Source organism: Suricata suricatta, chromosome 7 (assembly GCF_006229205.1).
Source record: "Suricata suricatta isolate VVHF042 chromosome 7, meerkat_22Aug2017_6uvM2_HiC, whole genome shotgun sequence".
Lineage (NCBI taxonomy): Eukaryota > Metazoa > Chordata > Mammalia > Carnivora > Herpestidae > Suricata > Suricata suricatta.
Window position 1 is genome coordinate 143286437 of NC_043706.1, and position 16441 is coordinate 143302877.

Here is a 16441-nt window from a genome sequence, read left to right on the forward strand (position 1 = left end):
TGGGCGCGCCCAGTGTCCAGAGCCCCCAGAGACTTTTCTCCCCTGCACCACAGAAGTTCTAGAAAATACTTAAGAAAGGTGACCAGGACGCCCACGGGGCTCAGTCGGCTGAGCATCCAACGTTGGCTCAGGTCACGATCTGACGGTATGCGAGTTCAAGCCCCACGTCGGGCTCTGGGCTGACCGTGCGGGCAGAGCCTGCTGCAGATCCTCCGCGCCCCTCCCTCTCTGCTCCTCCCCCGCTCTGGCTCGAGTTCCCTCTCTCAAAAATAAACAGTAAAAACAAAAATTTAAAAAAGTGTTACCTAAAACTTGGAAATGATGCAAAATGATGATTAGAGGCGCTGCCCACGGATGACTGTATTCTCTATGACAGTCCTTGCCAGACTGTGTGGCCTCAGGGCCCCTGACATCCTTAAAGTGACAAAGGACTCGCAGGGACTTCGGTGTACATGTTTCATTTACAAATATTTACCTCATTTGAAGTTTAAACTGGAAACATTTGAGTCATTTATTCACTTAAAAATTATGATAATTCCATTATTAACTTTAAAATTACGATAATCCATTAGGTATTAATAAAAATAGCATATTTTAATAAATATTAAAATGTTTACTAAAACAAAGACAATTTCGTGCGACTAGGGGTATTTTTACATTTTTGCAAATCTCCTCAATGTCCGGTTAAATGAAAAAGATTTGGATTCTCGTATTTGTTTCCGCATTCACTCTATTGTGCTAGGTTGCTTGGTTACAATTTGTAACATTTATAAAAAATATCTCAGCTCAGTCAGCCGAGTGTCCTGCTCTTGATTTCAGGTCCTCACCTCACAGTTCGAGCCCCAAGTCACACTTTGTGCTGACAGCACGGAGCCTGACTAGGATTCTCTCTCTCTTTGTCTCTCTCTCTCTCTCAAAAAAAAAAAAAAATATATATATATATATCCAGTCCCACAGACACACAGTTGGAATAGGTGGGAGTTTTTTTAATAGTGTTTTAGATACCAGACAAAAAGTCTAGAATTTCAAATTGACAAAGGGCGCCTGGGTGGCTCAGTTGGTTGAATATCCAGCTTCGACTCAGGTCATGATCTCACAGTTCGTGGGTTCGAGCCCCAGGTCAGGCTGTGCTGACAGCTCGGAGCCTGGAGCTTCTTAGACTCGGTGCCCCCCTCTCTCTGCCCCTCCCCGACTTGTGCTCTCTCGTTCTCTCTCAAGACTGAGAGAAGGTCAGCTGCCATGTAGGCTCTGACACTCCATCGGTGGACTTGTGCTCGGTGACCCTAGGATCCATCGCTCTGTCTGGAGTTCTGAACACGTCACTTCTCCTGTGGGCATTCTGCGGGCAGAATGACGGCCCTGGAAGGCATCCCTGCCCCCTTTCTCTGAACCTGGACATACGCTACCTGACTTTGCAAAAGGGACGTTTGCTGCTGTGGCTGTTGGGGACGCTGAGAGGGAGATACTGCAGCCGGGAAGGACTCACCGCTGGGACCAGCTTTGAAGACGGGAGAGGGGAGAGGAATTCTGAGCCAAGGAATGCAGAAAGGCAAGGGAACAGATTCTCCCCTGGAGCCTCTAGAAAGGCCCTCAGCCCAGGGCAGTGCCTCTGTCTTAGCCAGAGAGACGCAGTCAGGCTATGGTCGTGGGGTCTCTCCCAAGGCCGGGCACCTTGTGATGGCCGCAACGGGAGGCCCACTCAGCACACCTGACTCTGTAGCATCCGCTCTGGAAATTTGGAAGGTGATGGTGCCCTGGGTTATGTGCAGACCCCACACGGGGCACGGGGACGTGTGCAGACCCCACACGAGGCACAGGGACCTGTGCAGACCCACACGGTGCACGGGGACATGCTTACGGTACAATTTCCAGGGACCATCCTCGTGGGCATCACACCGACCTCAGGAAGCTCTCTGAACATTAAGGAGCTTTCTGTGCCCGCGGCAGGTGCCAGCTCCAAAATTTCCACTTGAAAGCTCCAGTGTTACCATTGACAACAAATGTTTTGCTGAAGTGACAGCATGAACGTCATTCACATTGGGAGGAAAATGGCTTCTAAATACTGAGGTTTGAATAAGGGTCTCATCTGTCAAGTTGTCCTTTCAAATAAAGATGCGCTTCAGCCACAGGCGGCTCATCCCCCCCGCACCGTGTGCTCTGCGTGGAGACGGGGACACGCCATGGGGCGAGGGGCGCCCACTCTGCCCGGCTGCTGTCCTGGGACACTGGAGCCTCAGGTGCAGCAGGGTCGCGAGTTAATAAACCAATACACTTAGGTCCTCATCAAGGTCGTTGGTTATCGAACGGACTCTTCTTGAAATGTGTTTTAAATTTAATTCTATTTCATAAAATAGCTTCATATTTAACTTCAAAATGGCACTATTTAAAGATTTTTTTAATGTTTACTTTTGGAAGAGAGACACAGAGCATATGTGAGTGGGGAAGGAGTAGAGTGGAGAGAGGGAGACACAGAATCTGAAGCAGCTCCAGGCTCTGAGCTGTCAGCACAGATCTCAGACCCACAAATCGTTAGATTGTGACCTGAGCCGAAGTTGATGCTTAACCAAATGCCCCTAAGATGACACCTTAAATAGCTTTGTATGGAATAAAACTGACGCTCAGATCCAGGGCTGTCTCAGCGCTGTTGGCACCTTGGGCCAGACGGTCCTGTGCCGTGCGGGGGCACAGGCTGGCCTGGGCACTGGCCGGTGTCCCCTGGCACTGCTGGCTCCTCCCCCGACAGGCCAGGGCACCCCCTCCTCCATGGTGAGGACCCAAGCTGTCTCCAGACATTGCCAATGCCCCCAGGGGGCAAAATCGCCCCCAGCTGAGAATGTGAGCTCTGGGTCCTTGGACTTCGAACATCTCCGCCACCTACCACTGACCGATTTAAGGAGCTAATCCACCCCGGGCGGCATTTCACTGTGAGGCAGGGGCTTTCTCTCGCTTCTAAAGCAGTTTCGCAATCTTACAAACACCTTTGTAAGGGTACGTGCAAGCATTACCGTAAGTCCAAATAATTATAAAAACCCTATTTTCTGGTGTGTTATCCGTTACATATCCTGTATGAGTATACCCTCTATATGACATATTGTATGCTTTAAACATATGTTATTCAGAACCTTAAACCTCTGAGGAACTTATTAAATGTGGGGGAAGGCAGCTGGAAGTCTCAGTCCTCGGAGGCAAAGCCCTGGCCAGCGCCGGCTGACCCTTGGTCAGAGAAGGGTCCCGCCTTCCCAACTCGGAGGCTCTCAGCCTCCCTTCTAGTCCGGGGAGCAGATACAGAGCCTGGGGAGGCAGATTCTTGGCCCTCGGGGAGGCTCCCTCCGGGGCCGTTTTCCTGAAACGCCCCTTTCTGCCCTAGAGGGTCTGACAGCCCAAGACCGCACCCCACAGAGAGGGGACGTCCTTGTCATCCAGAGCAGGAGAAGGCTTCCTCTTCCCAAGACTCCTTTTCCAGAAGCTCGCACTAGGGAGAAGAGTCCTTGGCAGCCGGGCACGCGGAATCGTCCTAAGTCTCCGCCGCCCCCGCAAGGGGTCCGTTTCGCCGCGGCTCCGAGCATCCGCTGTGTGGCCCGCGGGCACGAGGCTCGCTTCCTAGACGGAGAGTTCCCGGGAGCGCCCTTGCGCAACATTTTGTTTGTTTGTTTACTTTTGTTTTGTGGGGGGTTTTGGTTTGTTAGAGAGAGAGAGAGAGAGAGAGCGCGGGAGGGAGGGAGGGTGTGTGTGAGCGGTGGAGGGGGCTAAGGCAGAGAGAGGGTCTCAATCTGGCTTCCTGCTCAGCGTGGAGCCCACAATGGGCTCAATCCCACGACCTGGGATCACGGCCTGAGCCGAAATCAAGAGTCAGACGCTCAACCACCTGAGCCACCCAGGTGCCCCTACCATTATCTTATTAACTTTTATTATTTATGTATTAAGTCATTTATTAATTTTATTAAGGGGTCTCTGGTCGAACACGAGGGCTCGGTGTTAGCACCGTGCAGCGGTGACAATGTGGCTGTGAGTAGGCTCCGTCCACCGTCCCCAGTGTCCCTCTGGTAAAGGAAGTCACACACATCACTCTAAAGGTTGTGCTGTCTGGGCCGAAATTCACTCACGTTCCCAGCGTCAGCAGCCTTGACCCAGTCCTTTGAAGTACGGATAACGGAGAGCAGGTGACAGTAACCTAGGAAGTGAGAAGCTTGTGTTAGGAGACGCTTGTTTTTTGGGGCGCCTGGGGGGCTCAGTCGGTTAAGCATCCGACTTCAGCTCAGGTCATGATCTCACAGTCGTGGGTTCAAGCCCCATGTCAGGATCTGTGCTGACAGCTCAGAGCCTGGAGCTGCTTCTGATTCTGTGTCTCCTCTCTCTGCCCCTCCCTGCTCACGCTCCGTCTCTGTCTCTCAAGAATAAATAAACATTAAAAAAAAAAAAGGAGACCCGTGTTTTTGGATCAAAGACAATGGCTTGCTTCTGTCTTTTCAGAGACGGCATTTATGGGAGGCTGGCCATTACCTAGTTCTTACCTGAGCAAAACTGAGAGGCAGCTCATAAAAAAAAAAACTGAATGTGGCTCTAGACCATGAGGCTGATCATTTGGCTCTGCTGCAGAGGGAAGCTGTGCTTTTGTAAACAAGGAACCCGGAGGGGGAACAGGCAGCTTCCTGGGGGGCAGGGGTGAGGAACTTTCGGCAGAAATCAGAGCCACCCTGAGCTCCTGTTCAGGCTCCCCTGGCTGGAGGGATCCACACATGGAAATACTGACGGGTAATTACTGTCATTCAGTACAGACCTGTGTGTGTCGTATGAATTGTATGCAAACCCAGGAGCAAGCAACCTTGTGCGAGGCAGAGAGAGGTCAAAGTTCTGCGCCCAGGGGTGCTGCATACTAGCCTGGGTCCTGGAACTTAGTCCCGGGTGTGGTCCCTGCTGCAGCCTGCCCTGGGGGCTCGCCGGTCTGCGGATAGGAGCCGATGAAGTCACGCATGGAAAAGTCCTGGGTGCATGCATGTCTGAGTAACAGGCACCCACGTTTGCCTGGGCCGACAGCCCCTCGCTGACACTGCCGCCTTCACAGACACGCCCCTCGGCTCTATCTCCTCTCCAGACCCAGAACCTGTCTGAGTGTTTGTTGCTTTGCTGGGCAGGTGGCCACCCCACGTTTTGCAGCATGAACCGACACAGATTTGCTCGTACCCACAGGCTGGGTGAAAGGCCCATATGGACGCTGTCCCAAGCGGTGTTTGAGGCCTCTGGGGGGAAGGCTCAGGCCAGCCTCGGTCCGTTCTCACGGCGGCGGCTGGAGTGGGGGGCGCACTGCCCAGCCGCCCCCCGCCCCCACCCCGGCTGGGACTGCCACCGGGGCCCCTGCCCGTGGCCTCTCCTCCCAGGCGGCTCCTCCCGCGTGGCAGGGGGTTCAAAGGCTCTCTGTGCTGTCCCCCTGGATGGCTGCACCGATTTCCACGCCCACCCAGGGTGGGGGAGGCTTCCCACCCTCCGCACCCCCTCCAGGCGCTCACATCCTCACACTCACACTCCTTGTTTCTGGTCCTTTGGGCAGCAGCCCTCTGACGGGTGCGAGGTGACATCTCACTGTGGTTTTCCTTTGTCGTGTTTGCCACCTTCTTTCTATTTCTGCTTCGGTGCGTGAGCAGCTCCGGGAGATTGCCTTGATCAACAAACAGGGCTGCAGTGCTGAGCTGCCTGCAAATTATTATTTATATCCATTTTATGTAACGTAGGTAATTCGGTGACACAGTGAGGCTTGTGGAAGCTGTTCTTTCAAAGCGAGCGGCTCCTTTAGGAGCAGATATGGACAGGAACTTGGGTGCTGTCAAGAGACACGATTGCACGTGTGTGTGAGCACGTGAGGTCTCACGGGACTTCCAAACTGAATTAGAGGACTTCTTGAAATGGCACAAAAAAGAACGTGATAAAATACAGGAGGGGGTGTCCTGTCGAGGGATGGAGCTCTCTAGTTAATTTCATTGCTTAAGATTAAGATACTTTAAGGCAAGATTGTCCTATTCATCAGCCAGCATGGGAGAACATTCTAAGGGCACAGTTGCCTTCCTTCCCTCCACTTAGTAGGCAAAAGGTGGTCATGACCAGCTGTAGGACTCCTGACCGTTTAACTGTTCCGTGCCTTCTTACCCCACATAGTAAATGTTGGACGTAGAGGCGGGTCAGCGTACCCGGGCGCACACGCTGTATTAAAGACGGGAACGTTACTGGATTTCATTGAAAACTCATAAACTATTTCCAGCATTGCTCTATTTCTATTCGTTTTCGTTTCTTCTCGTCCCAAACTCAAGCCATTATCCCTCACACAGCGAGAGAAGACGTGGCTCTCGCGCACAGCGAGGACGCAGACCCGTGCGGCGTGGGCGTGGCTGGCTGCGTGTGAGCCGCCGGACGACCTTGACCTTCCGCTCGGACGTCCGCAGCAGCCGTGTCCGCAGAGGCCAGAGGACGGAAGCCGTGTCCGCAGAGGCCAGAGGACGGAAGCGGCCGCGGCCGTCAGCTGACGGAGGGAGGGAGAGGGGCGGTGTACACACAACGGGTCATAAAAGAGAATGAGATCTTGCCATTTACACGACGTGGACGGAGATGAAGAGTATTATTTATGCTAAGCGAAATAAGTCAGTCAGAGAAAGACAGATAGCACATGATTTTACTCGTATGTGGAACTTAAGATACAGAACAAAGGGGAAAACAGAGAGAGAGAGAGAGAGAGAGAGAGAGAGAGAGGGAGAGGGGCAAACCCAGAGATAGACTTTTAACTATGAGAACGAACTGGTGGCCAGCAGGGGGGCGGTGGGGGAGGCGGTGGTGATAAATGACAGGGATTAAGGAGCAGCGGGCCCTGAGGAGCCCCGACCCTCACACGAAGTGCCGCACACCTGAGACTAAGGTGAGACTGAATGTCAACTAACTGGAATTTAAATAAAAACTTTCAAAAAAATGCTTGTTTTGTCTTGCGTAGCTGATATAAATATGTATGTGTGTATATAACGTCTGTAAATTGAGAAAAGGCTAGAGAAAACCCTGAAAACTTTTTCCTTGTGTTTTCTTTATTTTCACTGTTCAATAATGACCATGTGCTACCTTTGTAAACAGAAATCTAGTGTTTAAAAAAATTAAAATCTAGACTACAAAACTGTATTTTCTGGTTTCTTCATGTCAACCCAAGTACAGTCACACATCTTAGCTGTTAGAATGTTGGGCACGTGAAGGGATCAGGGTTGTTTACTGACCAAAAATCAGGCGCAGAATTCTGGCCCAAAGTAGGATCAAGTATACAAAAAAAACCCCGTAAATCCAACCCCCGCGTTAAAATCTTTCAAGCTGTATGAAGCGGCTGGTTGTCTACCAGGATACTACGTCAATGAACTGTAATGTTAGTCTCTGCGTCATGAGATTGGGAGTCAGGGACTTCGCCACGGGAAAGTGACGGTATGTGTTAAACACAAAAAGCGAATTGGAAAGTGTAACTATGACAATTCACTTCCTACAATGTTTCCACCTAATGAAATATTTTTAAGGGCAGATAAAACAATTTATATGGAGAGATAAAAGTGGACACACTTTGTGTCTAATATTTAAAATAGTCATTCTTTTATTATTCTTTCAAAATTATTTAAAAATTTTTAATGTTTATTTTTGAGAGAGAGAGAGACAGTGTGAGCAGGGGAGGGTCAGAGAGAGAGGGACACACAGAACCGGAAGCAGGCTCCAGGCTCTGAGCTGTCAGCACAGAGCCCGATGCGGGGCTCCAACTCACGAACCGTGAGGTCGTGACCTGAGCCGAAGCCGGAGGCTGAACCGATGGAGCCCCCAGCGTCCCCGGAGTAAAAGTTGTTGTAAAACATGATAGCATTCCTCTGCTTGGAAGCATGACCTCCTGGCGAGATTTACTACCTGCAGGATTATTTTTTATCCTGTTTTTCTTATGACGCCTCTGTATGCGATTTCACCCTCATCCTTCTCTGCTGGGCATCTGTGCAACACTAGTTCTCCTGAACATGTGGAAGGGAGGACTTATTTAGGGTGGTTTTTCTAACTTTATCTTTCTGCTGTCTCTTCTATTGTTGACTCACCCTCAGTGAAATTAATAAAAGGAAACTTCGCTTAGGCCAGTAGGGGGAGCTCTCGGGCCCACGGGTCATCACTTGCAAACCCAGTAGGAAAAGACCACCTTCCAAGTCCTTACTCCCTTAGCTACTAATTTATTGTCCCAGCAGAGGAAGAAAATCTTCCTCCTCCCCCTAGCAACTTCCCAGCCAATGAGAGGCAGTCAGAGCTCAGCCAACCAGAAACCACGATCCTTTGACTTCCCAATGTACTCCAATCCCCTTCTTGTTTACAACCAGCCCCTCCTACTCCCCTTTCCTCAATGAAATTATAGAACTCTTCTTGGCTCTCGGACCTGCATGTGGTTTTGCCATAGCTTGCTTGTCCTGGATTGTAATTCTCTGTTATTCCCGAATAAACTTGTTTCTTGCTACTTAAATGACAGTTTTATTTTTTAAGGTTAACACATAGACCCAGTCAAAATCCAATAAGTGTTTTCAAGGAAATTTATAAGCTAACTTAACATCTTACCTGGAGGAGTAAAGGGGTAAGGAGAGCCACAGCATGCCTGAAAAAGAAAGTGGAAGGGTGCCCCATCCCACACCAAAACATATTGCACAGTTGCCTGTGTCACCGGCATGGGCATAGGCCAACCTACAAACGGAACAGAGTGGACATTTCAGGGAAGGACTCGTGTACGGAATCGCGGTTCATGTTTGAGGCAGCATTGCAGGCAGGTGGGTGAAGAGGGGCATCTTCGATGTAAGTAATGCTGTGACCATCGGTCGAGTATGTGGGAAAGTGAAATGTGATCCCTCCCGAGCTCACTCCAGACCCCAAGATCAATTTCGGAGAGATGAAGATTTAAATCTGAGATGCGAAACCTTAAAAGTTTTAGCAGAAACATTGAATAATAGAGTTCTAATCTGGGTTACATAGGATTTTTAAAAACAAAGACCCAAAAATAGCAACCATAAAAAGATGGTAAATGTAACTAGGTTAAAATTTAAATTTTCTGAGAACACAGAGACATTGAAGAGGCAAGCCATAATCTGCAGCACACATTACTATCAAAGGGTTGGTGTCCATAATATAGAAAGAACTTCTAGAAATCAGTAAGCAAAGTGCCACCGATATGAAAATGGGCAAACACGAATCCCGGAAGAGGAAAGGCGAAGAGCTAACAAGCAGATGAAAAGACACGTGGTCGCAACAGTCACTGGGGAAGCGCAGACTAAACAGGCCGAGAGCAGAAGGAGGAGTTTGTTCTACGCGTGGCAGGATTTCTTTCTTTACTTCAATACCCAGTTTCGCTGTCGCGCCACTTGGAAGAATGAAGATGTGGACACAGAATGAGCAGCAGACGGAAGTTTATTAGAATGTAAGACCAGAAAGTAAAGACTAGTAGGAAAGCTCTCTGCGCAAAGAGGGGGCATTTGCAAGTCAACTCTGAGGACTCTGGGCAAGCAGGGGTCCTTGTTTCATAGGGTTCTGGTCAGCCCCCCCTTCCCCCTTGTCCCTTCTCAGGGAGGGCTCTGGGCGCTGGGGTGTCCGTTCCTGATTGGCTCCTCTCCGGTGTGTGAGGGCTGGTCTGTGGCCCTACCGTTCCTGGTGGGTCATACGGTTTATGATCTACCTCTTATTTTTAGTTAGGTCTTTAGTCAAATCCCTGAGGAAAACCTGAGGGGGAGTAGGCAGTGTCTGTTACGTGCTTAAGAGGAACCTCACCCCTGAGGGGGTTTGCAAGGTGGGTGCTCCCAGCACTGACTCAAAATTGGTGTTTGCCCCGCCCAGGGACCCCAGGTCCTAACCTTTCCCTCTCTGCCTATTTTACCCGTCATATGTGTACATATACAAATATATACGGAAGACATTTTTAGAGGCTAAAGAGTTATTTCAACGGACATACCCTGATCTTTGTGTGTTTCGTGTATTTTAATCTTCTTGAGTATTTTTTAGACTCGCCAACTGAATGAGCCTAATTTTCTATTTCACTCACATTACAGAGAATGATTTCGCATCCAGTTTGGAGTTAAAATAGTACTGGTATCTAAAGGGTTTAATTCACTTATTTTAGCTCTGATACCTTGCTCGGATTCTGAGCTTCGATGTCAAAGCTTTTTAACCAATGGATCAAAATAGGGAATCAAAAGTAATAGCAATTCAAAGTGATTTTTAAAAATCCCAGCTCTTCAAGTCTGAGTTGTCCACAGCTTCTGAGGCCCAGAGAAGGTGGATTTCCAAGGTGTGAACGCCCCTGACCTACTGATGTGGCACCAAAGCTTTGCTTCCGGGCAAACGGGCACTTAGCAACAAAATACGGAAATTCATAAAGAGGAGAGGCACCGGGCTGCGCAGTCAGTGGAGTGTGTGACTCTTGATCTCGGGGTTGTGAATTTGAGCCCCACGCGGGGTGTGGAGATTACTTTAAACATTTTCTTTTAAATCTAAAAACAAATTTCATAAAGAGGGCTATGCATTGTAAAGCTAAATAAATAAACACTTGGAAGTAGTGGAAAGAAGAGAAAACTTTCGCATCATTCTCGGTATTGAAGAATGTCTAATTTAAAGGCACCAGTTAAATGGAGGGTCCATTAACTGATACCAGTGGCCATCAGCTTCCCTGTCCTGTCTGAGCAGTTAGCGAAAATGCTGAGAAAGGGGACCGCTGACATTTGTCCTGGTCCACACTGCCCTCTGGTGGCCTCAGCTGAGTCTTCGGGATGGTGGACGCCTCTTTCCTGGCTCCGGTATTCCTTACCGTCTTCAGTCATTCTGCTCTATTTTATGTAATTAAGTTCCGTCGTGTCAGTATTGGAGAGAACATTGGCACAAACCCCACGGGAACCAGATGGCTGGCGTGTCTGCCGGAGAACCACCCAGCTTCTCCGAGCATCAGCTTCATCTGTAAAACGGAGTTTTTTAGAAAACAAAACTCCCTCAGAGCACCAAGGAGAACGTGAAATGAGGCTGTGAACACAAAAGAACCAATAGTAGAATCATAATATTCTAGTGCTTTCTGTGTTTCAGACATTCAAGCTACCTAGCAATCTTTTGAGCTATTACATATTCACACACAGACACTTTTACCTTCTTACAAAGGGAAACCAAGGCACAGAGAGATTAAGGAACGTGCTCCAGTCAACATGCCTAGGAAGTGGATTTGAATCCGCGCAAGGTGGCTCCGGCGTCCCTGCTTTTAACCCCTGCGCGACCTGATACCAGTAAGTCCTTGCTGAAATCAGGGACCGAGTAATTTTCATGAGGTGTGATGGACACTCCCAACGTGGGTGGGGGGCGCTGGGTTCTTCTCTTTCCCCAGCCTGTCGCTGTCTTCGGCGACGTCTCTAAACCCTTTGGAGAAACGTTTAGGCCACTGACAACCTTATTCGTTCTCCACTTCCGTCTAAACTCTCCTGATCCTCACAAGCACAGGCTGGCTGACCTCAAGAGAGGGGGCACCGGTGCCTGAGGACGGGCTCCTATTCTGCTCCATCGCGGTATACACGGCCAACTTTGTCGTGCTAGAGAAGCGGGCACTTTCTATGCCAAGAGCGTGCAGGTGGGGGGTGGGGAGGAATTTCCCTACGGTAACATCCAGAATCCAGGTAGAGAGTCTGCTTTTGTGGCTCCTTCCTGTCTCTCAAACCAGCGTCCGCGCGTGTTCATTTCTGAGTCCAGACCCTTCTTTTCTTTTAAGCAAGTTGTCTTTATTTGTAGGTGTCAAGCAGGGCTCCACTGAATAAATACATATTCACACAAAAACTCGTGTGTTGAACAGCCTTATACGTGATAACCCACGCTGGAGACCCGTCTGAGTGCCCCTCCGCCTACGAACAGGCACGGAAATGAACGTGCCCGCACGACGGGGTGCTCCTCCGCAGTAGCGGTGACACATTCGTCGTCCCTTAGAAACAGAGTCGGACACCTGCGACCACACTGACGATTTTTGCAAACATTACGCTACGTGAAACAGGCCAGTCCCAGGGACCCACATGCTAATGATCCCATTTACAGAAATAGATCAGAATAGGCAAAATGACAGAGACCTCAAGTGTATCAGTGGCTGCCTCGGGCCCCCATGGCTGCTAGTGGGCATGGGATTTCTTGCAGGGAAGGCAGAATTTGAAAACTAGAATACGGTGATGTTGCACCCTTCTGTAAATATGCAAACGTCATTGAACTGTGCACTTTAAATGGATGACTGCGTGAACTGTGAATTATTCCTCAATGAAGCTGTGAAAAAAGGAGTGATTTGTTGGACAGCGTGGATGAAACGATAGGACGAGCTGTGCGGTGTGTTTTTCCTTCGCAGTGGTCCCCTGTGAAACACGGAGACCGAGCTCACGAGCACAGGGAGGAGCCAGATGGGAAGTACACATCAGTCACACATTCAGGGGCATCTTGTGCATTGTTTCATTTTAAATGTTTTTTAACCCAGGGGTGCCTGGGTGTTTCAGTAGGTTAAGCGTCTGACTTCGGTTTGGGTCATGATGTCAAGGCTAGTGAGTCTGAGCCCCGTGTCGGGCTCTGTGCTGACAGCTCAGAGCCTGGAGCTGCTTCGAATTCTGTGTCTCCCTCTCTCTCTCTGCCCCTCCCTGGCTTGTGCTCGGACTTTCTTTCTCAAAAATAAATAAAACATTAAAAAAATAAATATTTTTAACCTCGAATCCATCAGCTTTGGTGAGATATGAAAATTAACAAATTATTCGCTCCCTCACCTCCCAAGACAAAATCAGGGAATCATTTTCCTTCTTAATGTAAAGTCTCTGTGGGACATTGACTTCAGTAGTTCCTTTCCCTTCAATTACTAAGTAAATTTTAAGCAACAGTGCTGAAGACCTCACGTTTCCGATTGTGCAGATAGTGGTATCTTCGGCCTCAAGTTGCTCAAGGAAATGAGTGCTGCACTGAGCTCCCAGTCCGTGGTCTTTGCGGCGGAAAAATCCCACCCTCCCAGGGGAAAGCCCTGCTCGTCAGCTGGTCAGCTGCGCTCCGGCAGCGAGGCCCGAGGTCAGTTTTCTCCTCTGATAAAGAAGCCACTGAAAGGAGACCCTAGTGACCTGGAAAGTCATCTTCCGAAGCTGCTAAAAGAAACAAGACTGAGAGCTGTGGCTTAGCTGAAAGAGGAACTCGAGCTGCCGAACCAGAAGAGGCCGCTCCTGGTGGGCTGGGCTGCGCACGGCAGCTCCCCTCCCCCTCCCGGGCTTCGGTTCTCCGCCTCCCCCTCCCCTGCCCTCTCCCCTCCCCTCCCTCCTCCTCTTCCCTCCCCCCTGCCTCCCTTCCCCTCTGACCTCTCTCTTCCCTATCCCTCCCTCCCTCTCTCCCCTCCCCCACTCCACCCTCCCTTCCCTCCTTCCCTCACCACTTCCTCCCTGCCCCTCCCCCTCCCTCCCTCCCTCTTTTGTTTGTATCTCCTCACTGAGCCTCTGCCCCCTGCAGGCCCTGTCCTCTTGAGGCCTGCTGGTCGGGGTGTGTGTTCCCTGCTCACTCCTTAGCCTGGGAGGTCTGGCTACCCAGCCGCCAGGATATTAGGCCAAGCCCCTCTCCTCTCTCCCTGATTTGTGTGCCAACGTGGTGCAGGAAATGGACCACCCCACTTCATTCCTTCTCTTTCTGAGTGGATTTGATCTTAGGCACACGTGAGTCCCAGCTGGGGCGCGGGTGTAATGGCAGTGATGACAGCGAGGATAATGTACGTGGTCGTGGCGGCTGCGCAGACGGAGTTCACGGTCTCCCGGTCTCCCGTATGGAGCCTGGGAACGGCTCACCGCCGACAGTAACGACAACTTTCTATCACGGCCTCTGCGCACACCAGCCGACGACGGTAAGGGTCTCACAGAAGACACCCGTGTTTTTGAACAGACCTCCTTCTATTGCACTGAATGAAATATCTTGTAATCTCCAGCTGACTTTTAGAAACTTATGTTCTTTTTTAAAATCACAATAATTTAATTTTATTAGTTCTTTGATTACATGGTATGCGGCAACGTGTTTAAGGAATTGTGAACTATCCCATAAGAAATTAGTGAGCTGCTTCTCCTTAACAGCCAATGAAAGGTTAGCATTTACACAGCAAATTTGGGCAAAGTTTGTATAGAATTCCTGACACCTTGTGGGTGGAGTCCAGGCCCGTCCTATGGGCTCCTTCCCTGCCCCCAGCGTCCCTACGTCCCCCTGCCCGTCTCCTGTTTCTCTGGACATGTTCTGAAATCCCGACGGAATGTTGCCCCATTCCTGGTAAAGCTGTTTCATGCACCCGTTTCGTAGCCTCAAGATAGAAGCTGAATCCATGGGGTGCCTGGGTGGCTCAGGGGTTAAGTGTCCTACTTCGGCTCAGGTCAGGATCTCACAGTTCGTGGGTTCCAGCCCCGCACCAGGTGCTGTGCTGACAGCTCAGAGCCTGGAGCTGCTTCAGATTCTGTGTCTCTGTCTTTCTCTGCCCCTCCTCTGCTCACGCATGTTCTCTCTCCCTCAAAAATAAACATAAAAAAAAAAAGTCGAACCCCTGTTGTGTGGATGAAGCCCTGATGACCAGGTGGCTCCTCTGTCCCTCGGGGCGCCCCTGCTGCCCTCCCCGACACTGCCCTGCACTCTGGTCCTGGGTTCTGGGTTCTGGTTGGTTTGGCTCCGCCCATCTGGGTACCCCTTTCTTCCTCAGCTACCAGCAAAACTCCTGGCAAGGGCAGTCCTGTCTGTGCCTCTGGCTTCCCCCTTCTCTACCTCCTGGAGACTTCATCTGAGTCTCTGCAGGCGCCACAAGGATTGTCATTTGCCTGGATGCCTGGGACAGCCAGCGGCCAGCTCTCAACTGAGGGGACTGGGTCTTGTTTCCCTAGCGCCTCCACCGCCAGGGCCCCGGCCCAGGGCTGACAGGCCGTCTTCCTTATAGAGCCCCCCCAGGCATCCAGCAGACCCCCACACTCTCCTTCCCCAGATGACACCTCTCTGCCTGGAACCGACCCGACCCGCTCACTTCTGTCACTGACGCTAACTTTGCCTCCACTCCCCACTTCCCTGCCCGCCTGCAGCCCTGGGCGCTCCCCTGCGCTCCCTGCCCAAGCCTTCAGATACTAACTTCCCACCATTGTTTCCAGATCCAGATCCACTGGCTCCATTTTCTCTCATGTCCTGCTCTGACAGATCGGTTTCCATGTTTGCCAACATGGGCCACACTCCCCGGCCCCCTCCCTTGCTCCCATTAACCTTTATGTTTGGAATGACCTTTATTTCTGATTTAATTGTTCTCTTTCAGGCCAATCTCAGAAACCAACTTCTCAACAGATCCTTTCTCGAGATTAGGAAATAGGTGTGATTTCCAACAAAGTCTTATTTCACAAAACTCTGTGGGGTCGGTTGCTGCTTCTCAGCCGAGGGGCCTGAAGCTCACAGAGGCTGGACACACAGCATAAACTCTCAGGTCTGGAAGCACCGTGAAGGCCAAGAGGGGCTAGTACGTGTTGAACAACCGGCCGTCTGTTGAAATAAAAACCCCCAACGTTACAGTGTTTGCTAATCCCCGGAGAGTCTCGTAGTGGATTTCAAGCCTCGGACATGATGTCACGGGCGTTTCCGGCTCCGGTGACCAAGTTTTTACACCACGCCTTTGCTCCATAGTTGGCTGACTCGAACCTTCAGCACTTTGGTTTTTGTTTTTAATTTTTTAAATTGTTTTAATTTATTTTTGAGAGAGAGAGAGAGAGAGACAGCATGAGCAGGGGAGGGTCAGAGAGAGGAGGAGACACAGAATCTGAAGCAGCTCCAGGCTCATGAGTTGTCAGCACAGAGCCCGACGCAGGGCTCGAACCCACAAACCATGAGATCATGACCTGAGCCAAAGCCGGACGCTCAACGGACTGAGCCACCCAGGTGCCCCAAACCTTCAGCCCTTTGATATCATTAAAAAAAAAAATCTGACTCCAAAATCTAAAATTACCATTGCCCCCATCTCCAATGTTAGGGAGATGGCCCCCAGCCAAGGCCCCTCCCCCATGCCCTCTCCGCTCAGGCCCACTGGCCCTCCGCTGCCCCTGCCAGCACTGAGGCCACTCCACTCCCATCAGCAAGGACTCCTCCCCGCCATTTGGCTAGTGAGCGACCCACTTCGGGAGCCCCATCCCCAGGACCTGCTTCACATGGCGGAGTCTGGGGGAGTTGGTTCGGGTGCCCCGGAAGCAGACCCTAAGAGAAGGACTGAGTGTGAGCAGTTCATCCCGGAGGGGATCCCAAGAAACAGCAAAGGGCGTGGGGCAACGGGACAAGGCAGGGCGGGATCCAGTACAGGCTGTGCTGTCAAGCATACTTCTAGGTAATTAGAGGGAAGACCTGAAGCATGGAGGCTGGTGTAGAACTGCCCTCCCCTCCCCCGCTGGGGAGCTGGCTG

General features: G+C 50.6%; 1 long non-coding RNA gene across 1 annotated transcript; it reads right to left on the reverse strand.

The window, feature by feature from the left end:
- Nucleotides 1–3919: 3919 nt before the first annotated feature.
- Nucleotides 3920–6323, reverse strand: LOC115297124. Its single transcript, XR_003911290.1, has 3 exons — nucleotides 6139–6323; nucleotides 5519–5688; nucleotides 3920–4171 (listed from the first exon to the last, which is right to left on the reverse strand). It is a non-coding gene; the product is annotated as an uncharacterized LOC115297124 (long non-coding RNA).
- Between the last annotated feature and the right edge of the window lie 10118 nt (nucleotides 6324–16441).